Source organism: Urocitellus parryii, chromosome 4 (assembly GCF_045843805.1).
Source record: "Urocitellus parryii isolate mUroPar1 chromosome 4, mUroPar1.hap1, whole genome shotgun sequence".
Classification (NCBI taxonomy): Eukaryota; Metazoa; Chordata; class Mammalia; order Rodentia; family Sciuridae; genus Urocitellus; species Urocitellus parryii.
Window position 1 is genome coordinate 10,411,615 of NC_135534.1, and position 25,743 is coordinate 10,437,357.

Here is a 25,743-nt window from a genome sequence, read left to right on the forward strand (position 1 = left end):
GCCTGGATCTTATGGAGTTATTGCCACATCCAGTATACTCAAAAAAGCAAAATCAATGTTATGGATTTTACCTCTCTAGTGGATCAAATACTTCAAGAATTGAAAGGCTTTAATCCTGGAAACATGCTGAAATATTCTTCATGGTATATTATTGGAATGATATGTTTGCTACTAATTCTCTTTTGTATTGTGATAATAGGTTGTCACACCCTCCAAACAAGAATCTGGAAACTTGAAATAATGACTCATCATTTACATTTGCAAAGTAAACAGGGGAAATATGTGGGAAGACATCCATGAAATACATGGGCATTTCTCAGCATGAAGTCAGGGAGAGTTAGGCCTGGCATTGCGAACTATCCATGGTTTTCCCATGGCAATAGATTGCCCAATGCACATAACAGTTCTCTCAACTCTGCTAGGAAGTTTCCTCGTAGTAGCTGTGGAGACAGGCATAACCTGTTACGAACTGAACAGCCCACTTTTAATCATTTTTGGAGAAGAATATTATATATAATCTCTATGATGTTTCCCAATATAAATAAAGCAGGTTCAGGCTCCATTTGTCTGGAAGTACAAGCCGTCCAATGAGCTTGCCCATCTTGCCCCTGATTTTGAAATTACTTTCTGTGTTCTGTGGTTTTTTCAACATTCTATTTCTCTTAGCTTTTATTGCTCAGCCAGCCCATTCCACTGAGAAAAAACTCATTCCCACTGCCCACATGGGATGTGGGATGCCTACATGTTCCAACACTTTGAAGCAATCCATTAAACAACCAGTGAAGATATCTGAGCTCTCATAATCCCATCATTTCCCCAAAGCACCACCACTGAACAGAGCCACTTCCTTAAATTATGTGAGGAGTACAGGCTGGAAGAGTTTCGATATGCAGATTGTTAAATCCTAAATTGCCTTGGAAATATTATTGCTAAAAATGAATGTTAAAGATGATTCTCATGAAGGTTCAAGAAGAAAATGTTAGTATTGTGGGAAAAGTTCTGATTTTGAGAATACATTTTCCATCAAGAACAAAACAATGATAGCAAAATGAACATAATTGATGAATCTGATGAATATTATGTCATTGCTATAAAGAATGAAGGTAATTTTTCTGAACAAAGTGCACACATCCCAAGTGTTTGGAGCTATATTATGAGAACAGGTGAGGAGTTCAAGGGCATATTATTGCCCATAACATATGAATATGAGCTTCTTTTTTCTCATTTTTATTGTTAATAAAATGCCAAGAACACATTTCATAAATAGTAGAATAAAGCATTACTTGGGACCTTGAAAATTTTTAAAATTAGATGGCAACAACAGCATTAGCCTCCATGAAACTAATGTTTGGCTTATTTCTGAGAATCTATTGTGTACTTAAGAATTCTTCAACTCCTCTTGTATGGGCCACACTGATGAATTAAATGAAGACACACTGTGAATGACTGTCGATTATCCTTTAGGCTGTTTGGGTAGGGGATAATCTCTGTTATTAACCACAAATGCAGTATTATTTTTGACAGAATACCTTGGGTATTTTCAGTAATGTCTCATTTTCTACTTGGCTTATTCTTGTTTGATTGTTATTACTCCAATGGTCAAAGAATTAATGTGTGTTAATGTTAAATCCTGTTATCAATGTAAAGGATAACAATATAATCAGTTTTTAATTTACATCTCTTTTGGATACACTGTGAAAAGACCTTGGATATGTCATCCTTTATTTTCTGTTTGCACAAAAATTCCTCACTGAGAAGGATTAATGATTACTTTAAAACTAGTATTACTTCATTGAGTAATAATTTCAGATTTTCAATTAATCCCCAGTGGATATTCATTGAAGTAACTGTTGTATTATTCTTGAGAATGAATGTTTGAGAATCCTGTTGGAAGAGGTGGTTTGAATTATGATCTCTGATTTCCTTGTAGCAGGAAACTTCCTGTGCAAAAGCACAGGTTAAGACTGTCCAGTTGCTATGGTGATGTCCTGCTTAAAGGAAGTCCTCTGCAAGGCACAGTATTATCAATCTTGATCATGAGTTCACCAGATGCCAGAAGTAGAGAATTATAAGTGCAAAAACAATTATAACTGGGCTTCGTCCTTCAGCATGCTTGTTTTGAAGATACCTTCTCACAGAAAATGCTTTTGGTGTCAAAACCTATATAGTAACTATGCTGAGCTAGCTCTGAGTCATTCATCCTCCCTCAGAGGGTGAATTACCACCCAGCCCCAGCTTCCTCTCTGTGTGTGTTTGTGTTTTACATATCCCCCATCACTCCTCACCAGTTTCTGAATTAACAGCTATGCAGGTCATGGCAGTTGCCTCCTGTACAGTTACCAGACACTAGGTAAATTCAATTGTCAGATGAGAAAATGCTCCTGAGGGTGAGCATCAGATAAAGAAAGGTGAAGGGCACAAGTTTATAGATGGGTGTAAGACATGGAACAGCTAGGATCCAAGGAAAGGGATCTTGATGTTGCTATGCTATGGGACACTATGAAAGCAGTTCTAAGAGGAAAGTTCATTGCATGGAGTTTGTTCCTTAAGAGAAGAAAAAGTCAATAAATAAATTACAATGTGACATCTCAAAGCCCTAGAAAAAGAAGAGAAAATCAACACCAAAATCAACAGAAGACAGGAAATAATTAAAATCAGAGATGAAATTGAAACAAAAGACACAATGGAAAAATTGACAGAACAAAAAGTTGGTTCTTTGAAAAAATAAATAAAATTGACATACCATCAGCCAGGCTGATGAAGAGAAGGAGAGAGAAAATTCAAATCACACATACATGATGAAAAAGAAAACATCACAACAGACTCTACAGAAATACAGAATATAATTAGAAATTATTTTGAAAACCTGTACTCCAATAAAATAGAAAATATTGAAGACATTGACAAATTTCTACAGTCATATAATTTACCCAAATTGAATCAGGATGATATACACAATTTAAACAGATCAATTTCAAGCAACAAAATAGCAGAAGCCATCAAAAGTCTTCCAACCAAGAAAAGCCCAGGATTGGATGGATGCACAGTCGAGTTCTACAAGACCTTTAAGGAAGTACTAATACCAACACACTTCAATATTTTTAGGAAATAGAAAAAGAGGCAGCACTTCCAAACTTATTTAATGAGGCCAATATCACCCTGATTCCAAAACCAGGAAAAGACACATCAAAGAAAAAAAAACTTCAGACCAATATCTCTAATTAATATAGAAGCAAAATTCTCAATAAAATTCTGGCAAATAAAATATAAAAAAAACATATCAAAAAGATCATATACCATGATCAAGTGGGGTTCATCCAAGGGATGCAAGGTTGGTTCAACATAAATCAATAAATAATTCATCACATCAGTAGACTTAAAGATAAGAATCACATGATCATCTCAATAGATACAGAAAAAGCATTTAACAAAATATAGCACCACTTCATGTTCAAAATACTAGAAAAACTAGGGATAACAGGAAAATATCTCCACATTATAAAGGCTATCTATGCTAAACCCCAGGCCAATATCACTCTAAATGGAGAAAAATTGAAGACATTCCCTCTAAAAACTGGAACAACAGAGGGATTCCCTCTTTCACCAGTTGTATTTAACATAGTTCTTAAAACACTGCCCAGATTAATTAGACAGATGAAAGAAATTAAAGTAATTCACATAGGAAAAGAAGAACTCAACTTGGCACTATTTGCTGATGATATGATTCTATACCTAGAACACAGTAAAAGTTCCATGAGAAAACCTCTAGAACTAGTAATTGAATTCAGCAGAGTAGCAGGATATAAAATCAACACCCATAGATCAAAGTCATTTCTGTATATCAGTGACAATTCTCATAAAGGGAAACACGAAAAACTACCCAAATTACAATAGCCTCAAAAGAAAAAAAATAAAGTAAAATACTTGGGAATCAACTTAATTAAAGAGGTGAAAGATATATATAATGAAAATTACAGAACCCTAAATAAATAAGTCAAAAAAGACCTTAGAAGATGGAAAGATCTACCTTGCTCTTGGATATGCAGAATTAATATTATCAAAATGACCATACTACCAAAAGCACTATACAGATTTAATGTAATTCCAATCAAAATCCCAATGACATTCCTCATAGAAATAGAAAAAAGCAATTATAAAATTTATCTGGAAAAATAAGAGACCCAGAATAGCTAAAGCAATTCTTATCAGGAAGCACGAAGCAGGTAGCATCACTATACCAGACTTTAAACTATACTACAAAGCAATAGTAACAAAAACAGCATAGTATTGGCACCAAAACACACTGATAGACCAATAGTTATGTATATACATTGGTTATGTATAATTCTTTTTTTATAAATATTTATTTTTTAGTTGTGTTGGACACAATACTTTCATTTTATTTATTTATTTTTATGTGGTGCTGAAGATCGAACTCAGGGCCTTACTCGTGCTAAGTGAGCACTCTACCGCTGAGCCACAACCCCAGCCCCTGTATAATTCTTTTAAGCACTATGAAATGTCCTTCTTTGTCCCTTCTGATTAACTGTGGCCCAAATATTAATCATGTTGGCTTAGGAACTGAATTCCTCAGCAAGACTCCTAAAGCACAAGAAGCAAAATCAAGAATCAGTAAATGGGATCATATCAAACTAAATACTGCTTCACAGCAAAGAGAACAATAAGAACATGAAGAAAGAGCCTACAAAATGGGATAAAATCTTTGTCATCTGCCCCTCAGAGAGGAGAATTTATCTCCAGGATATATAAAGAACTCAAAAAACTTAACACCAAGAAAACAAATAATCCAGTGTATAAATGGACTAAGGAACTGAACAAACACTTCACAGAAGAAAAAATATAAATGGTCAACAAATATACGAAAAAATGTTCAACATCACTAGCAGTTAGAAAAATGCAAATCAAAATTACTCTAAGATTTTTATCTCACACAAGTAAGAATGGCACTTATGAAGAATTCAAGTAACAATAAACATTGGCGAGGATGTGGGAGAAAAAGTACACTCATATATTGGTGGTGGGACTGCAAATTGGTGAAACCAAATAAAATCAGTATGGAGATTCCTCAGAAAACTTGGAATGGAATCACCATTGAATCAGTTATCCCACTCCCTGGCATATACCCAATGGACTTAAAACCAGTATACTATAGTGATATGGCCACACCAGTCTTCATAGCACCTTAATTCACAATAGCTAAGCTATGGAACTAATCTAGGTAACCTTCAATAGATGGATGGATAAAGAAAATATGGTACATATACATAATGAAATATTACTCTTCCATAAAGAAGAATGAAATTATGGCATTTGCTGGTAAGTGTATGGAACTGAGGAATATCATACTAAGTGAAATAAGCCAATCCCCCCCCAAAAAAAAACCAAAGGCCAAATGTTCTCTCTGATATGTGTATTCTGACTCACAATAAATGGTGGGGAAGAAGGAGTGAAGGTTCACTGTATTAGAGAAGAATGGAGTGAATGTAGGGAGGTTGGTATGGGAAATACAGTAGAATGAATCAGACATAATTACCCTATGTTCATATATGAATACACTACCAGTGTAACTCCACTTCATGTACAAGCACAAAAATGGGAAGTTAGGGGCTGGGGTTATGGCTTAGTGGTAGAGTGTGCACCTAGCACTGCAAGGCCCTGGATTCGATCCTCAGCACCACATAAAAATAAATAAAGGTATTGTGTCTAACTACAACTAAAAAATAAATATTAAAAAAATTAAAAATGGGAAGTTGTACTTCATGTATGTATGACATGGCAAAATACATTCTATTGTAATTTATAACTAAAGAGAATAAACAAAAAATATTCATACATGCATAAAACAGAAAAGTATAATTTTGTCAATTTTACTTCATAGTACCATCCTTCCTCCTTCCCACAAGTACCTTTCCTTTACTGTACTGGTCTGCTTTCTATTTTTATATTTCCCCTGAATTTTGCCCTTTTTCTCTCTTTATCTTCCACATATGAGAGAAAACATGACATTGACTTTCTGATGTTGTTATTTAACATAATATGACTTTTCCAAGTTTTATCCCTTTACCAAAAAAATTATGTAATGTTGGGGACCACAAATCAAGTCAAGATGGCGCCTGGCAGTTTGCCAGGAGGAGTGGTTTGTGAGGCAACACCACCGAGCCATTAAGTTGGTGGGGATTCCTTATTGGTTGACTGCTGTATCTAGATGATGCTAATTGAGTCAAGCTGTGTGTAATCAGTTAGGTATATATACCTCTGCTGTTTTGCAATAAGGCAGCTCCTGCTACCTTGGGTGCCCGCTACCTTGAGTTCCCACTCAGTTCCCGCTGAGTTTTCCCTACAATAAAGCAGTTCCCACTTCAACCTTCAAGTTGCTTGTCACCTCCCAGTTATTTGGCCCAGCCAGACTGTGGTAATATAATTTTATTCTCTATTAATGAGTAAAGCTTCATTGTGTATATAAACCACATTTTCTTTATACATTCATCTGTTGATGGATACTAGACTTATTTCATAACTTGGCAAGTGTGAATTGCATGGCAATGAATACTGGTATGTATGTGTCATGTAAAATGCTGATTTTAATAATTTTGAATAAATACCAAGGAGTTGCAATAGCTGGGTCATATGGTGGTTCCATTCCTAGTGTTTGAGAAATCTCCAAGCTAATTTCCATAGTTGTGCTAATTTCCATAACTATACTAATTTGCAGTCCCACCAACAATGTATAAATGTACTCTTCCCAGAAACCCTTGCCACCACTTATTGTTATTTTCATTCTTGATGTTTGCCTTTCTAACTGGACTAAGATGAAACCCTTGTGTATTTTTGATGTTCAATTCCCTGATGGCTAAAAACATGGAAAATTTTACAATATATTTGTTGGCAATTGTATTTTTAACTTGAGAAATATTTGCTTATATCACTTGTCCATTTAGGCACTGCTGTGTGTGTGTGTGTGTGTGTGTGTGTGTGTGTGTGTGTGTGTGTTCTAAGTTATTTTACATATTCTGGATATTAGTTCCCTGTTAAAAGAGTATGTGGCAAAGATTTTCTCCCATTCTGTGGGCTCTATCTTCATGTTCAATTGTTTCATTGCTGTTCAGAAACTTTTTAATTTGATGCCATCCCACTTATTGATTTTTGGTTTCATTCCATGAGCTTCATGAGTCTTATTAAGGAAGTCTATGCCTACATCAATAGTTTGGAGTGTTGACTGAATGTTTTCATCTGTCATCTGCACAATTTTTGGTCTAATTCTAGGGTCTTTGATCCATTTTGAGTTGAATTTTGTGCAGGGTGAACAAAAGAGATCAAGTTTCATTCATTCTTCAGATGTTAGGTTTTGTTGTTGTTGTTTTTGTTTAGTTGTTTGTTTTGGTGGGGGGAATAATAGAGATTTTACTAAGACATGATATACCACTGAACATTATTCCTATCACTTTTTATTTTCTTTTGAGATAGGGTCTCACTAAGCTACCCAGGCTGACCTATAACTTGTGATCATCCTATTTCAGCCTCCCAAATCACTGGGAATATAGACATGCACTACTGCACCCAGCCTATTCTAAGTATTGGTTTGCTTGTTTGTTTCTTTTTTCATTTTGCTTTGTTTTTGAACCCATATCAAATGGAGTTGTTTACCTGATCTCTTTTTAACAAATTTATTATTAGTGTTTAGGAAAGTTGTTGATTTTTAAAATGTTGATTTATTTTTCTACAATCTAGCTTAATTTTTTATTAGCTCTAGAAGTTTTCAATTGAAGTTTTTGAATCTTCCAAATACAGTATTATATCATCTGCAAAGAGTGATAATTTGATTACTTCCTTTCCTGTTTGCATTCTTATTATTTCCTTCTTTTGCCTAACTGCTCTGGATAGAGTTTCAAAAGATATAGCAAATAGGAGTTGTAAGAGGGCCATCCTTCCTTGATCCTGATGTTAGAGAAAATGATTTTTATTTTTCTCCATTGAGTATGACTTTGGTTTTGGATTTTTCATATATAGTCTTTGTAGTGTTGAGATAAATTTCTTCTATCAATAATCTCTTCAATGTTTTGAATAGATACAAGGCTTTCTCTGCATCTATTGAGGTGATTGTACTTAATTCTATGTGGTAGATTACATTTATTGATTTGCATATGTGAACTATCTTTTCATTCTGGGAATGAAGTCAACTTGTTCATGAGAACAATCTTCTGAATATGTTGTTAAATTCAATTTGCTAATATATTTTGAGTATTATTGCTTCTATGTTTATCTGGGATATTGGCCTGTAATTTTCACTCCTTGATGAGTTCTGTGGTTTTTTTATCATGGTGATATATACTTCACAGAATAAACATGGTAGTGTTTCTCCCCTTTCTGTTTGATGAAATAATTTGAGGAGCTTGCATTATTTCTTTTAAAGGTTTAGTAGAATTCATTTGAAAACCCATCTGGTTCTGAATTTTTCTTTGCTGGAAAGATTGTTACTATTACCTCAATATCTTTAGCTGTTATTGATCTGTTTGGGTTTTATGTATCCTCTCAGTTAAACTTTGACTGGTCATATGTGAATAGAAATGTATTCATTTCTTCTAGATTTCAATTTCCTAGGCTATAAATTTTAAAAATTGTACCTAATGATCTCTACTGGATTTCTGTGATGTTTTTGGTAATATCTTTGTTTTCCCTTTAATTTTATTAATTTAGTGTCTTCTCTCTTTCTTTTAGCTAGCTTGGCTAAGGGTTTATCATTTTGTTTATTTTTTTAAGTATCAATGTTTCTTTTCATCAATACTTTTTATTTTTTATTGAATTGGCTCTGATAATATTTCCTTTCTCTATAGGTTTTGGAATTTGTTTGTTCTTGTTTTTCCAGTGCCTTATGATGCATCATTGGATTGTTTAGAATCTTTCAGATTTTCTATTGTAGAACATACAATAAACTTTACCCCTGGAACTGCCTTCATAGTGTCCCAGATGAACTGATATTTTGTATATCTATTCTTATTTGATTCTAGGAATCATTTACATTTTCCCCTGAATTTCTCCTTTGACCCATTTATCATTTGGCAGTGTAATATTCAATATCTACTTGTTTCTGTAGTTTTTCTTGGTATTAATTTCTAATTTTTTTCCATTATGATCTACTAAGATGAAGGGATTGTATTTTTTTGTATTTTGTAAGAGATGCTTTGTGGTCTAAAATATGGACCATTTCAAAGAGTGTGCATAGAGTATTTGGGGAGAATATTAATTTGGCCAAAAGAAAGAGAGAAGACACCAATGGATGACATATTCTACTGATGTCTGTTAGGGTCATTTGACTTATAATATTTTTTAGATTTAAAGAAGCTTTGCTGAGTTGATGTCCAGGTCACCTATCTACTGGAGAGAGAGAGGTGTTTTAAAACCACACAGTATTTTTTATTGGAGTCTATCTGATTCTTCTAGACTACTAGTGCCTGTTTTATATATTCAGGTACACTGGAATCTGGAGCACAAATATTTAATATTTAATATATTATTGTTGGATTGTTAAATTTACCTGTATGAAGAGGCCTTCTTTTGCATCTAATAATTTTTGCTTAAAGTCTAATTTGTTGGATATGAGCATTGCTACTCTTAATTGTTTGGGGGCTCAATATGAATGGAATATAATTTTTTATCCTTTCTCCTTAAGAATGTTGCTGTTTTTTCTGTAAGATGAGTCTCTTGCAAACAATATATAAATGGTTCTTGTCTTGTAATTCATTCTTCCAATCTATGTCTTTTATTACTTAGAGAGTTGAGATTACTTACATTCAATGTTATTTTAGAGAGATGTTTATTAACTTCTCTTTTTTCTAATGTTTAATTTGGTCTTATTTTTCATTTTCTTAGCTGTTTATTAAGTGAGATTTGTCCATTTTTGAGTTCTGAATATTGTTTCTGATTTCTTCTATGTTCAGTATTTAAGTATTTTTGTAGTTTTCTCTTGGTAGTTATGTTATGCTCCGCTTATCTTGAATTGTTTTTTAAAAAATTCTGAATGGTAGCTTTTCTTGAGATATAACAATCTTGGTTAACAGTTATTTTATTTAACATTGTTCCAAGCCGTCCAGGATATTAGCTTTTGTGCTAAGAAATTGAAAGTGACATGGTGTTTTTCTCTTGAGGATTTTAAAATTCCATTCTTGCTTTATATTTTAGGTCTTTTAATTATAATATGTTGTGAAGAGATTCTCTGTTAATCCTGTCTATTTGGGATTCTGAATACATCCTATATCTGAATGTCCAACTCATTTCCAACTCATTTCCAAGGAAATTTTTCTGTTATTGTTTCCCAAAGAGTTTCTCCACATTACTGGCCTGCATCTCAAAAACTTCTTCCATTCAAATTCCCATATTTGTGCTCCCACTATTGTATATTCTGTTCCTGGTTACTTTTTATTTTTTTTTTAAATTGGTTGTTCACAACATTACAAAGCTCTTGACATATCATATTTCATACATTAGATTGAAGTGGGTTATCAACTCCCAATTTTTACCCCAAACGCAGATTGCAGAATCACGTCAGTTACACATCCACAATTTTACATAATGCCCTATTAGTAACTGTTGTATTCTGCTACCTTTCCTATCCCCTACTATCCGCCCTCCCCTTCCCTTACATCTTCTCTCTCTACCCCATCTACTGTAATTCATTTCTCTCCTTGTTTATTTTCCCATTCCTCTCACAACCTCTTATATGTAATTTTGTATAGCAATGAGGGTCTCCCTCCATTTCCATGCAATTTCCCTTTTCTCTCCCTTTCCCTCCCATCTCATGTCTCTGTTTAATGTTAAACTTTTCTTCCTGCTCTTCCTCCCTGCTCTGTTCATAGTTGCTCTCATTATATCAAAGAAGACATTTGGTATTTGTTTTTTAGGGATTGGCTAGCTTCACTAAGCATAATCTGCTCTAGTGCCATCCATTTCCCTGCAAATTCTATGATTTTGTCATTTTTTATTGCTGCATAGTACTCCATTGTGTATAGATGCCACATTTTTTTTATCCATTCATCAATTGAAGGGCATCTGAGTTGGTTCCACAGTCTAGCTATTGTGAATTGTGCTGCTATGAACATCGATGTGGCAGTATCCCTGTAGTATGCTCTTTTAAGGTCTTCAGGGAATAGTCCGAGAAGGGCAATAGCTGGGTCAAATGGTGGTTCCATTCCCAGCTTTCCAAGAAATCTCCATACTGCTTTCCAAATTGGCCACACCAATTTGCAGTCCCACCAGCAATGTACAAGTGCACCCTTTTCTCCACATCCTCGCCAGCACTTGTTGTTGTTTGACTTCATAGTGGCTGCCAATCTTACTGGAGTGAGATGGTATCTTAGGGTGGTTTTGATTTGCATCTCTCTGACTGCTAGAGATGGTGAGAATTTTTTCATGTACTTGTTGATTGATTGTATGTCCTCCTCTGAGAAGTGTCTGTTCAGGTCCTTGGCCAATTTGTTGATTGGGTTGTTTGTTTTCGTATTGTTTAATTTTTTGAGTTCTTTGTATACTCTGGATATAAGGGCTCTATCTGAAGTGTGAGGAGTAAAGATTTGTTCCCAGGGTGTAGGCTGCCTATTTACCTCTCTTATTGTTTCCTCTTGCTGAGAAAAAACTTTTTAGTTTGAGTAAGTCCCATTTGTTGATTCTAGTTATTAACTCTTGTGCTATGGTTGTCCTATTGAGAAATTTGGAGCCCGAACCCACAATACGTAGATCATAGCCAACTTTTTCTTCTATCAGACACAGGGTCTCTGATTTGACATCAAGCTCCTTGATCCATTTTGAGTTAACTTTTTTGCATGGCGAGAGAAATGGATTCAGTTTCATTTTGTTGCATATGGATTTCCAGTTTTCCCAACACCATTTGTTGAAGATGCTATCCTTCCTCCATTGCATGCTTTTAGCCCCTTTATCAAATATAAGATAGTTGTAATTTTGTGGATTGGTTTCTGTGTCCTCTATTCTATACCATTGGTCCACCCAGCTGTTTTGGTATCAGTACCATGCTGTTTTTCTCACTATTGCTCTGTAATATAGTTTGAAATCTGGTATCGCTATACCGCCTGATTCACACTTCCTGCTTAGAATTGCTTTTGCTATTCTGGGTCTTTTATTTTTCCATATGAATTTCATGATTGCTTTGTCTATTTCTACAAGAAATGCCGTTGGGATTTTGATTGGCATTGCATTAAACATATAGAGAACTTTTGGTAATATTGCAATTTTGATAAGGTTAGTTCTGCCTATCCATGAATAGGGTATATTTTTACACCTTCTAAGATCTTCTTCTACTTCTCTCTTTAGGGTTCTGTAGTTTTCATTGTATAAGTCTTTCACCTCTTTTGTTAGGTTGATTCCCAAGTACTTTATTTTTTTTAGGATATTGTGAATGGAGTCTTTTTCCTCATTTCCGTTTCAGAAGTTTTGTCGCTGATATACAGAAATACCTTTGATTTATGCATGTTGATTTTATATCCTGCCACTTTGCTGAATTCATTTATTGGTTCTAGTAGTTTCTTTGTAGACCCTTTTGGGTCTTCTAGGTATAGAATCATGTCACCTGCAAATAGTGATAATTTAAGTTCTTCTTTTCCTATTTTTATGCCTTTAATTTCTTTCATCTGTCTAATTGCTCTGGCCAGTGTTTCGAGAACTATATTGAATAGAAGTGGTGATAGAGGGCATCCCTGTCTTGTTCCAGATTTTAGAGGGAATGCCTTTAACTTTTGTCCATTCAGAATGATGCTAGCCTGAGGCTTAGCATAGATAGCTTTTACAATGTCAAGGTAAGTTCCTGTTATCCCTAGTTTTTCTAATGTTTTGAACATAAAGGGATGCTGTACATTGTCGAATGCTTTCTCTGCGTCTATCGAGATGATCATATGGTTCATATCTTTAAGTCTATTGATGTGGTGAAGAACATTTATTGATTTCCGTATATTGAACCATCCTTGCATCCCAGGGATGAATCCTACTCCTATAAATTTATTTGATGCTTGGGAGGAAAGGTATTAGAAGGGAAGGGAAGAAGTCACTAAAGAGAATGAGAGTAAGCAGGTAGAATTCATGGAAGGGGGAATAAGAAAATTGAAAAGAAATGAAAAGACAAAAGAAGAAAAAAATAGGAAATAAAAAAGAAAAAAATTTTAAAAAATAATAAAAATTAAAAAATTAAAATTAGAAGAAAAAAATTTTAAAAATTTTTAAAAAATTAAAAAACAACAAGAAAGAAAAATGAAAATGAAAAAAAAAACCCACATCAAAAAAAAAGAAAAAAAAAACTAATAAATGCAGTCTTAGAGTTTGATTAACTTCTCTTTCAGTAGGTGGAGCTATGCCCACTAGGCCAAGCTTCTCCTGTCAATATGCGGAAACCAATCACTGTGCAGCAGTTCCTCCTCCCAGACTGGGCGAGTCTCCAATCCTGAGTGCCTAGGGCCTCCTCTTGTGTCTAGTCACTTCCCCACTTTTCCTCTAGCCAGGCCCCTCTCACCGGTGGCACTCACCACAATACTGGCTACACGCCACGTCTGCTGCTCCTGGGAGCCCTGTTTTCATGAACGACTGGGCACACTCTCCCTGTATGCCATTCCCTCAGACCCTAAGTTTGTAGAGCTTGGGGCTGAGAATCCTCAACGAATTTTACTTGCCCTCCGGTAGCCATGCCCCTGGTAGCTGGTGCAAGAGACCTCAGTTGTCAGCACTGGTGGGAGCGGTAGCCGGGAGTTCTGCGCCGCGGGTCCCGCGCCACTTCTGATTCCCTTGGTCTGGCTATCGCGCTCAAGGGAGAGCTGGGAGGGGCCCTTATGGGAGAGCTGGGAGGGGCCCTTAAGGTTTCCCCGATGTGTGGAGAGGGAAGGCTAGGGAATTACACACCTGTAACCGCAGGTTTCAATGAAGTTATCTCCTCCGCTGCAGTCTGGTGACGTCAGTTCTCTGCCATGGTGGTACCTCTTGCAAATGGCGACAGTCCGTTTCCCTTTGCTGGGTGACCAATGCAACGGGTGGGTCCTTACTGTCTCTCCCAAGCCCCGTTTCAAACCTGTGGCCACTACCTATGAAGGCTCGGTTGGCATTTACCTCCATAGGATCAGAAGGGTTGACCAGTTGTTTCAGCCGGATGGATTAGTGCTGAGTCACAGCTGTTTGTCTGTAGGAAGCAGGCGAACGGGAGCTTGAATTCAGCCAATCCAGGCTCAGTGTGTTTTCTGAGAGGCCCAGACTGTTCGCCCCAGATCCACGTCAGCTCAGCATTGCCTAGTGATCCTGAGCAAACAGAATTTAGACTGTTTAAGACTCCCTATGCCCGCACAGCTGAAGAGGTCAGAGACTTGATCTCTCCGCGCCCGCTGCCATGTTGGATCTCCATTACTTTTTCTCTAGATCCTCTGAGTCACCAATCTCCAAAGGAAAATATTTTTGCAGGAATTTTTTTTCTTTTTTATTATTATTAATATTTTTTTTCTAATTTGTTATGTATGACAGAAGAATGCATTTCAATTCATATTACACATATATAGCACAAGTTTTCATATCTCTGGTTGTACACAAAGTAGAGTCACACCATTTGTCTTCATACATGTACTTAGGGTAATGATGTCCATCTCATTCCACCATCTTTCCTATCCTTAAGCCCCCTCCCCTCCCCTTTGCTCTATCTAGAGTTTGTCTAATCCTCCCATGCTCCCCTCATCCCCAATATGAATCAGCCTGTAGAGAAAACCTTCAGCATTTGGTTTTTTGGGAGTGGCTAACTTCATTTAGCATTATCTTCTCCAACACCATCCATTTACCTACAAATGCCATGATTTTATTCTCTGTTATTGCTGAGTAATATATCCCATTGTGTATATATACCACATTTCTTTACCCATTCATCTCCTAAAGGGCATCTAGGTTGGTCCCACAGTTTAGCTATTGTGAACTGTGCTGCTATAAACATTGTTGTGGCTGTGTCCCTGTAGTATGCTGTTTTTAAGTCCTTTGGGTATAAACTGAGGAGTGAGATAGCTGGGTCAAATGGTGGTTCCATTCCAAGTTTTCCATGGAATCTCCATACTGTTTTCCATATTGGCTGCACCAATTTGCAATCCCACCAGCAATGTATGAGTGTACCTTTTTCTCCCACATCCTAGCCCACACATATTTTTGTTTGTATTCATTTTTTTTTGAAATATTGAAACAATTTTATTTTTATGCCATTGCTTATTTGAACAGAATACATATAATTTTAGAGAAATAAATTTAATAATTTACTTCTGGTTTCAAATTTCTGGGGATAATGAGTTCTTCCATTAGTAGGGATAATGGAAGAAACTTTTCCTTGTGAACACAGTAAATGATATCCCAAACTGAACTCTTCATGTGCTAACATGTGTAAATATAAACAAGACTCAAGTTACAAGAGGGAACTTGGAGAACACCACTCCAACTTAGTCAATCCCTAAAAAACAAATGCCGAATGTTTTCTCTGATATAAGGAATCTGACTCATAGTGGGGAAGGGAGGGGGAACATGGGAAGAATAAAGGAACTCTAGATAGGGCAGATGGGTAGGAGGGGATTAGTAATGATGGTGGAATGTGATAAACATCATTATTCAAAGTACATGTATGAAGACATGAATTGGTGTGAACATACTTTATATACAGAGATATGAAAAATTGTGCTTTATACGGGTAATAAGAATTGTAATGCATTCCACCATCATGTATTTAAAAAATAAAATCAATTAAAAAGAAATAAAAAAACTCAAAAATCTTAACACCAAAAAAAAAAAATAACCCAATTAATAAATGGGCCAAGGAACTAAACAGATACTTCTCAGAAGATGTCATACATCAATCAACAAATATATGAAAAAAATGTTTAACATCTCTAGTAATTCAAGAAATGTAAATCAAAACTACTCTAAGATTTTTATCACATTTCAGTCAAAATGGCATCTATTAAGAATACAAACACGCTTCCCATGGACCAAAAGAGCCCTCCACTGGAGTTTGAAGAAGAGGTAGTGTCAACTGTGTGCATTTATGTGTCTAACTTCCAGGCTTGTGGAAACAGAGAACAGTGATCTGACACTGTACCATTGGATTTTATTTGTTCATTTATTTCTGAGTGACATGTGCCTTTTCCAATGGAAATGTTTTATCCTGTTCTGCCAACAACAAGTCTGTGCTTTGGTCAACTCATTGCAGGAATTCTTTCTACACATTACCATGTAAGGCTTACATCAAGGGCAAACTGAAAGACCCAGAATATTCAAGTAAGGATTTATTGATATCTTATTTTCAGGGGTTTTGTTTTAGTAAATATAACTAGAATGAACATAGTTGATTTGAATCCAAATACTATATGACTTTTTAAAAACTATATCCTATGCCTTAAAAATTATTTGTTTTGGCTATTCTGGGTCTCTTTTTTTTTCAAATGAATTTCATGATTGCTTTTTCTACTTCTATGAAGAATGTAATTAGGATTTTAATAGGAATTGCATTAAATCTGTGTAACACTTTTGGTAGTATGGCCTTCTTCATTTGCTAATGTGTGTAAATATAAACAAGACTCAAAATTAATATTTTGACAATATTTATTCTGTCTATCCTGGAGCATGGTAGATCTTTCCATCTTCTAAGGTCTTCTTCAATTTCTTTCCTTGGTATTCTATAGTTTTCAGTCTAAACCTCTTTCACCTCCTTTGTTAGATTGTTTACCAAGTTTGTTATTGTTGTTGTTGTTTTGTTTTGTTTTGAGGACACTGTGAATGGGGTATTTTTTCAGGTTTGTTTTTCAGAGGTTTCATCACTGATGTACAGAAATACATTTCATTGATGGGTGTTGATTTTTATATCCTGCTACTTTTCTGAATTCATTTATTAGTTCCAGAACCTTAAACTATACTACAGAGCTATAGTAATAAAAAGACATGGTATTGGCACCAAAACAGACACATAGACCAGTGGTACAGAATAGAAGACACTGAGCCCATACAAATACAATTATCTCATATTTGACAAAGATTCCAAAAACATTCATTGGAGAAAATGGTGCTGGGGAAAATACATGTAACACAATTAAATTAAACCCCTATCTGTCACCTTGCACAAAACTTAACTCAAAGTTGATCAAAGATTTAGACACAATAACAAAGATCGTGTGCCTACTAGAAGAAAAAGTAGGCCCAAATTTTACCGTGATGGGCCTAGGATCTGACTTCCTTAACAAGGTCCCTAAAGCATAAGAAGTTAAGAATCAATAAATAGGATGGATTCAAACAAAAAAGCTTCTTCTCAGCAATAAAAGAGCTACCACAGAGTGGGAGAAAATTTTTACTATACACACATCAGATAGATCACTAATTTCCAGAATATATAAAGAACCCAAAAAACTTAGCAAAACAAAGCAAAACAAAAAACAAAAAACCCAATCAATAAATGGGGTAAGGAACTGAACAGACACTTCAAAGAATAAGAAAAACAATTAATCTATGATTTTATACCTAGAATACCCAAAAAAACTCCACCAGAAAACTTCTAGAATAATTATTCAGCAAAGTAGCAGGATATAAAATTAACACCCAAAAATCAAAGGCATTTCTGTATATCAGTGACAAAGCCTCTGAGAAGGAAATTAGAAAAATGACCATATTCACAATAACCACAAAAAAAATAAGATTCTTGGTAATCAACTTAAAGAAACAGGTGAAAGATCTATACAATGAAAAATACAGAATCCTAAAAAAAGAAATCAAAGAAGACCTTAGAAGATGGAAAGATCTACCTTGCTCTTGGATAGGCAGAATTAATAATATCAAAATGAACATACTACCAAAAGAACTATACAGATTTAATGCAATTCTGATCAAAATCCCAATGACATTCCTCATAGAAATAAAAAAAGTAATCATAAAATTCATCTGGAAAATTACGAGACCCAGAAGAACTAAAGCAATCCTTAGCAGGAAGAGTGAAACAGGTGGCATCACTATATCAGACCTTAAACTATACTATAGAGCAATAGTAACAATAACAGCATGGTATTGGCACCAAAACAGACTGGTAGACCAATGTTACAGAATAGAGGACACAGAGACTAACCCACAAAATTACAATTATCTTATATTAGACAAAGGTACCAAAAACATGCATTGGAAAAAAGATAGCCTCTTCATCAAATGGTGCTGGGAAAACTGAAGATCCATATGCAACAAAATGAAATTAAACCCCTATCTCTCACCATGCACAAAACTTAACTCAAAATGGATCAAGGACCTAGGAATTAAACAAGATACTCTGCATCCAATAGAAGAAAAAGTAGGCCATAATCTTCATCATGTGGGATTAGGCCCCAACTTCCTTAAAAAGGCTCCTTTGGTGCAAGAAATAAAACCAAGAATCAATAAATGGGATGGAATCAAACTACAATGTTTCTTCTCAGCAAAAGAAATAATCTGTGAGGTGAACAGAGAACCTACATCCTGGGAGCAAATCGTTACCTCTCACACATCAGAAAGAGGACTAATCTCTAGGGTATATAAAGAACTCAAGAAGCTAAGCACCAAAAATAAAAAAAAAACAAATAACCCAATCAACAAATGGGCCAAAGACCTGGACAGACACTTCTCAGAATGGATATAAAATCAATCAACAAACATATGAAAAAATGCTCATCATCTCTAGCAATCAGAAAAATGCAAATCAAAACTACTCTAAAATATCGTCTCACTCCAGTCAGAATGGCAGCTATTATGAAGATAAACAACAATGAGTGTTGGTGAGGATGTGGGAATAAAGGTACACTCATACACTGCTGGTGAAACTGCAAATTGGTGCAGCCATTATGGAAAGCAGTATGGAGATTCCTTGGAAATCTGGGAATGGAACCATCATTTGACCCCGCTACCCCTCTCCTCGGACTATACCCAAAGGACTTAAAAACAGAATACTATAGGGACATTGCCACATCAATGTTTATAGCAGCACAATTCACAATAGCTAAACTGTGGAGCCAACCTAGATGCCCTTCAGTGGATGAATGGATTAAAAAAATGTGGCATATGTTCACAATGGATTTTTACTCGGCAATAAAAGAGAATAAAATCATGGCATTTGCAGGTAAATGGATGGTGTTGGAGAGGATAATGCTAAGTGAAGTTACCCAATCCCAAAAAAAAATGCCAAATGTTTTCTCTGATATAAAGAGACTGACTCATAATGGGGTAGGGAGGGAGAACATGGGATGAATAGATAAATTCTAGATAGGGACGAGGGAAGGAAGGGAAAGGGAGGAGGCAGGGGATTAGCAAGGATGGTGAAATGTGATGAACATCATTATCCAAAGTACATGTATGAAGACATGAATTGGGTGTCAACCTACTTTATATACAAACAGAGACATGAAAAATTTTGTAATATAGTTGTGTAATTGTGTATATATGTGTAATAAGAATTGAATTGCAAAAAACAAGTACATGTATAAAGACATGAATTGGTGCAAACATACTTTATACAAAGATGAAGAATTGTGCTGTATATGTGTAATAAGAATTGTAATACATTCAGCTGTCATGTATTTAAAAAAATAAAATCAATTAAAAAAACTCGAATTGGATGTCAACATACTTTATATATAAACAGAGATATCAAAAATTGTGGTATACATGTGTAATAAGAATTGTAATGCAAAAAAACAAAGTACATGTATAGAGACATAAATTGATGTGAACATACTCTATATACAAAGACATTAAAAATTGTACTCTATGTGTAATAAGAATTGTAATGCATTCTGCTATTGTGTATTTTAAAAAATAAAATCAATAAAACTAAAAAAATACAATCAATCAACAAATATATGAAAAAATGTTCAACATCTCTAGCAATTAAAGGAATGCAAACCAAAACTACTCCAGTCAGAATGGCAATCATCAAGAATACAATAATATGTTGGTGAGGATGTGGAGGGAAAGTATACTCATACACTGCTGGTGGGACTGAAAATTAGTACAACCACTAAGGAAAGCAGTATTTATATTCCTCAGAAAACTTGAAATGGAACCCCCATTTGACTCAGCTATCCTACACCTAGGTCTATATTGAAGGACCTAAAATCAGCATACTACAGTGATACAGCCACATCAATGTTTATAGAAGCTCAGTTCACAATAGCTAAACTATGAAACCAATCCTGGTGTCCTTCATTAGAAAATGTCTCTCTCTCTCTCTCTCTCTCTCTCTCTCTCTCTCTCTCTCTCTCTCTCACACACACACACACACACACACACACACACACATATATTGTGGTGCTAGGGGTTGAACACAGGGCATTATGTATGTAGGGCAAACACTCTTCCAACTGAGCTATATCCCCAGCCTGAAAATGTGGTATAAATATATTCAGTGGAATATTACCCAGCATAATAAATAATAAATTATGGCATTTTCTGGTAAACAGATAGAATTGGAGAATATCATGCTAAGCAAAATAAGCCAATCTTCAAAAACCAAAGGCCAAATGTTTTCTCTGATATGCAGATGCTAACTAACAATAAGGTAGGAGACCCTAGAGAAAAATAAAGTTACCTTAAATTTGGTAGAGGGGAGTGAAGGAAGGGGAAGGGATACAGAGATAGGAAGAATACTAGAATAAAATATACATTATTAACTTACATATATATATGACTGCATGACCAATGTGATTATACATATGTACAATCAGAAAAATGATAAATTATAACCTATCTATGTATAATATACCAAAAGTGCATAAATGCATTTTACTCTCATGTATAACTAATTAAAACAAATAAAAAATTTTTAAAAATTATTGTTGTATATCTGTGATATTAATATAATGGGATATTTTATATTTTACCTAATTAGTAAATACAGTATATAACAGTTAAAGAGAAATTCACATAAACAGTGAGTAATTTTCATATATCTCTTGCAATACTTGGGATATAATTTTCCAAAAATATTTATTAGTTATTGTAAATTGAAAGATTATTCAATTTCCTAAATTTCACCTGACAGTTCTACTTTCCCTGCTGTTCAAATTACACATAGACAAACAACTTAGAAAGGCATATTAGCCAAGACTCCCTCAGATACCAGGGCTGAAGCTTTTGTTCTGTCCACGCTGCACCTTCTAAGCATATGTTTCTCCAATTAACTCTCCTAGCTGCTAAAAAAAGAAATATTATTCAGTGTTCTCAATTTCATCTGACAGTCCTATTTACCCTGCTTCTCAAATCACACATGGATACCTGTTCTGAGAGCATATCCTCAGGTGTAGAATCAAGACAAAATAAATTTTTATGTCCTGACACCATGTACATTCCCATCCCACAATCCAGTAAGAGAAAGAGCAAAAGGAGCTCATACCTTGAGGAAATAAATATGAAGAACATAGATATAGACATGACCAGCTGGAGAGTATGAGAATAGCAAAAGCCAGGCTTCCCAACATGATGTTTCCAAAAGTAGCAGCACAGACTGTCATTGTTGTTCCCATAGTTTGATATTTGGGACTAGTCCATTCTGCAACTGAGAGAAAACATCACTGAATAATTATTCAAGCAAAGGTAGAATATCAAGGTCAAAGTCAAAGCTCAATAAATGTCCGAGAGTCAGTGCTGACTTACTGAGAAGAATAGCATTTGTCAGGATGGCCATGGTGGACATGCCAGCCGGGAGACGTAGTGAGCACTAAACCAGGAAAGTGGGAGCAAAGCCAGCACAGGTGTCAGTGACAGCCAACTGGAGAAGTAACCTCCTCCCAAACCTATGGAAAAGGGAAAGATGAGATTGCGGGAACAATAACAACTGTGGCAAAAATTCGCACAAAGAAAACACTTCACACCTATGAAATATCTATAAAGAACTAACAGCTGATATGCTCAAATCAACTCTCCTTCTTTGTAAATAGATATTGTATGAACAAAACTTCTTCTTCAATTTTTACCAGTAGTTTGGCACCAATTCAAGCTATATAAGATGTGTTACAGTGTTAGAAATATTAATAAACATAAAGATCTCTTGCACTGTACCATACACTAGCATAGTGGAAAGTCAACATCATGTATAAAGTGTTAAAATCAGCCGTTGGGATTCTAGAACTGCCTAGGTTATGGTTAACATGATATAATAGGAACATCTGTGAAGTGGTACATCAAAGTTGCTGATGGGTTGGGGTAAGAGTCTCTATCTGCTGAGTTTGGATTTTTTGGCCTTGGGCAACAAAACAGATATGTAAAAATACAACATGTACTTTCTCAAAGGAAAAACACATAAAAATTGACCATTTCCTTAGTTTGGGGACAGCAAGCATTCGGTGATAATCCGGTTGTCCATTACCAAAAAGCAGCTCAGGAACACTGTTATGGATCTCCATTGTAGAGCATTATATGACAATAAGAAATGTGAACTAAAAGTACTTGCCAAGGTCTCAGCTTGGCACAGAATCACGACCCACCACACACCTTGTAGATTCAAACAGCAATCCTTTATTCCCGAACTCACACCGCCTCCACACAGGTTCAGGGGCAATCTAAAATGTCTCTGCCCAATTTACCTACTCCACGAGGCTTTTTCCAAATCCCATTTGAATCTCACGAGAACTCAACGGGAACAAGCAGCAGGAACACCCTAATCCCAGCAGCAATAATCTTCAATCTCCAACTTCCCTAAAACCCCTATTGTCTTAAACCGGGAATGCCTTAAACTCAAGGAGCGGGAAACTTCCTCAAACCTGATCAGCTCTAAACCCGGATCTGCCCTGGTCTTTGAGCAAGGTCACCTTACTAAAGCATACATGCAATGTCCCATCGAATGCCCTCTAAGCAGCATGGGGTATGCTGGCAAGGAAATTTCGATGCGTCATTCCTACTTGGCAATGTCCCTCAGCAAGTACTAATAGGAATGTGTGTGTATCTCAGAAACATAATGCTAAGTACACAAAAGGAGAGAAAGAGACAGCACATTTGAATTATATGTAAATTTAGATACACAAACCCAACTGTCTCATTTTGTAAAACATGAATTTACAGATGCATAGCTAACACAGTAGAATGACTCTTATTGAGAAGAGGAGGCTAGGATGCTTCCATGTTTTCTGAGGAAAAAAAGTCATCTAATATTCTATTGAGGAGCCATTGTATGTGAGAATGCTCTTCTTTCTTGCTTCATTCTAAGTCACTCTTTGAATTTAACATTTTTATTGTAATATATCATAGTGACAGCCTTTGAGTTTACCTGCTTAGATTTTATTGGGACAATTGGATTTGTATATTGTGAGATTTCTTCAAATAATGTCTCAGCCCACTACTCTTTCTTTTCTTCTTCTGAGACTCCCATAGTGCATATGTGGGTGCACTGCGTGGTGCTCCATACATCCTTTGCATGCTAGCATCTTCCTTCAATCTAGTTTTTTTAATTATTATTTAATTTTATTTTTTGGCTCATCAGACTTGATGATTCCTACTGATTCTCATTTAAGTTCATGGGTTCATTTTTATTCAGCTATTATACTTTTCTCTTGCAGATTTCTGTTTGGTTCCTGCTTTACAATTCCTATCTTATTATTGATAGTCTCACTTACCATACATTTTTTACTAACTTTCTTCATCTCTATTTTCATGATCTCTTCTATTTTTGAGCACATGTAAAATATTTATTTATGTGACTAATTTTCTAATATTTCTGATGTCTCAGCTTCCTTAGAGAATATTCTTATATATTTTTTTCCATTTGAATGAGATATTGACTCTTCCACAATATAAGAATACATTTTAGTCTTCCTCTGTTGTGTGAAGACAGCAGACAGCAAGACCCTACCAGTTATCCAATAAGCTGATGCCTTGACCTTGGACTTTCCAGTCTCTAGATCTGTGAGAAACACAATTCTACTATTTATAAATTACCCAGTATCAGGTATTTTGCTAGACCTTCAGAATCAATTAAGACACATTATTCTCCAGAGATCAGATATCAAATTCAAAATCTTTCATAAGCAAAGCACTCAGAAAACTAGAAATGAAAGGGAACTTCCTGAAACTTATTAAGGGAATCTATCAGAACTCTATATAGTTAATGGCATACACAGGACTGAAAAGCACAGTACATTCACTGAAAATCATCAAGAAAATCAGGATGTCAGTTCTCACATGTTTCATTTAGCATTGAAAGGTAGATCCTAGTACTGTGGAGAAAACAGTCAAAGGCAGAAGAAGCAAAAACAAGAAGTTAAACTATCCTTACTTGCAGATGATATGGTTGTGATATAAAAAAAATTAGGTATCTAAAACAAATCTTCTAGAACTACTAATATTTGTATATTGCAAAACTTTTTCAAATAATTTCTCAGCCCATTACTCTCCCTGTTCTCCTTCTAATACTCCCATAGTGCATATGTGGGTAAAATGTGTGGTACTCTGAAAGTTCTTTGCACAGAATGATTGTTTTCAATCTACTTTTATTTATTTTATTTTTTAGCTCCTCAAATGATAATTCCTAGTATTCTTTATTCATGAACTTGTTCTTTTTTTATAAAATTGTTCTTCATTTATGAATTTATCAGCATAGCAGTTCATAAAATCAGTACACAAATAAATTGAAGTTCTATTTTAATAGTATTTATTAACATAAGCAAGGAATAAAAAATTAGGCAAAATATAGACAAAGGATGCTTGAGGTTCATAAGAAATGAATCTAGTCACAGAAGTACTTGCTTATTATACTCAATAAGGTGCCACTGTTGAAAACATTTTATTTTGAATATTGCAACCTTATTTATTGTACATACTTAGAAATGGACCTAAGTCAAATTTCATTCATTGGATTAAAAATAAAAGATGTCTATAACCTCAGCATATGATAAAGATCTAATTAGATACATGAAAGAGGAACTATTGAAATGCCAAGTATAGTCTTCATATTTAATAACTACTTATAATTACTTTAAAAAAGAAATTCTTCATAGTAGTTATTAGTACAAGGCAATTAAAGTTAAAAGAGACTACTTCATATCCTCAAAAACTAAGTTAATTGGCAATAAAGTATGAGGGCAATCATTGTCTATCATTTAAAGCACACATGTAAAGGTACAGGATCAAAATTGTTGTACCACAAATTGCAACACTAATTGTCATGAAATTAATTACCCTACATGGTTGAAAGTCACCCTTAAAAAGTTGTTCTGGCAAAAGCAAAATTGAAGGTGACAGGCAAGACCTCCCATGTGGTGAGCCGTTTCTGTGAACTGTGGCCGCCATTACAAGATGGCGCTGGTTTCCCCTGTAGTCTGTGACAAACAACTCCTTATCAGAATGAGTTGGCACGCTGTGACTTGGCACCCTGTGAGAAAAGTCCACGTGGCAGCTTCGCATTGGGGCTTGAGGTGCTTTATTAAGGCTGGGAGGGGCATCCAGGGGAGAGAAGAAAAAGTATCAAGGACCTAAATAAACTGCTGAAAGAAGATTCCTGAGTTGCGTCTTCCTTGCGGGCAAGGGGTCGCGACAAGTGGTGCCGAGACCCGGGAACCAGAACTTTCAGTCAGTCAGGGGTGGTGCACCGGTTAGTCCCAGGTAAGTGGGATCTGCAATGAAAGCAGGGATAGTCCCAGTAAGTGGGATCCGCGTCCAAAGCGGGGTCAGCTCCTCTACAAAGAAAGAGAGAGCCTCATATTTATTGCAGCTGCACTGTGTACTTTC

At 35.4% G+C, this 25,743-nt stretch overlaps 1 pseudogene; it reads right to left on the reverse strand.

The window, feature by feature from the left end:
• Positions 1 to 418: 418 nt before the first annotated feature.
• Positions 419 to 25,743, reverse strand: part of LOC113177699 (organic anion transporter 7-like) — a 37,265-nt pseudogene continuing 11,940 nt past the window's right edge.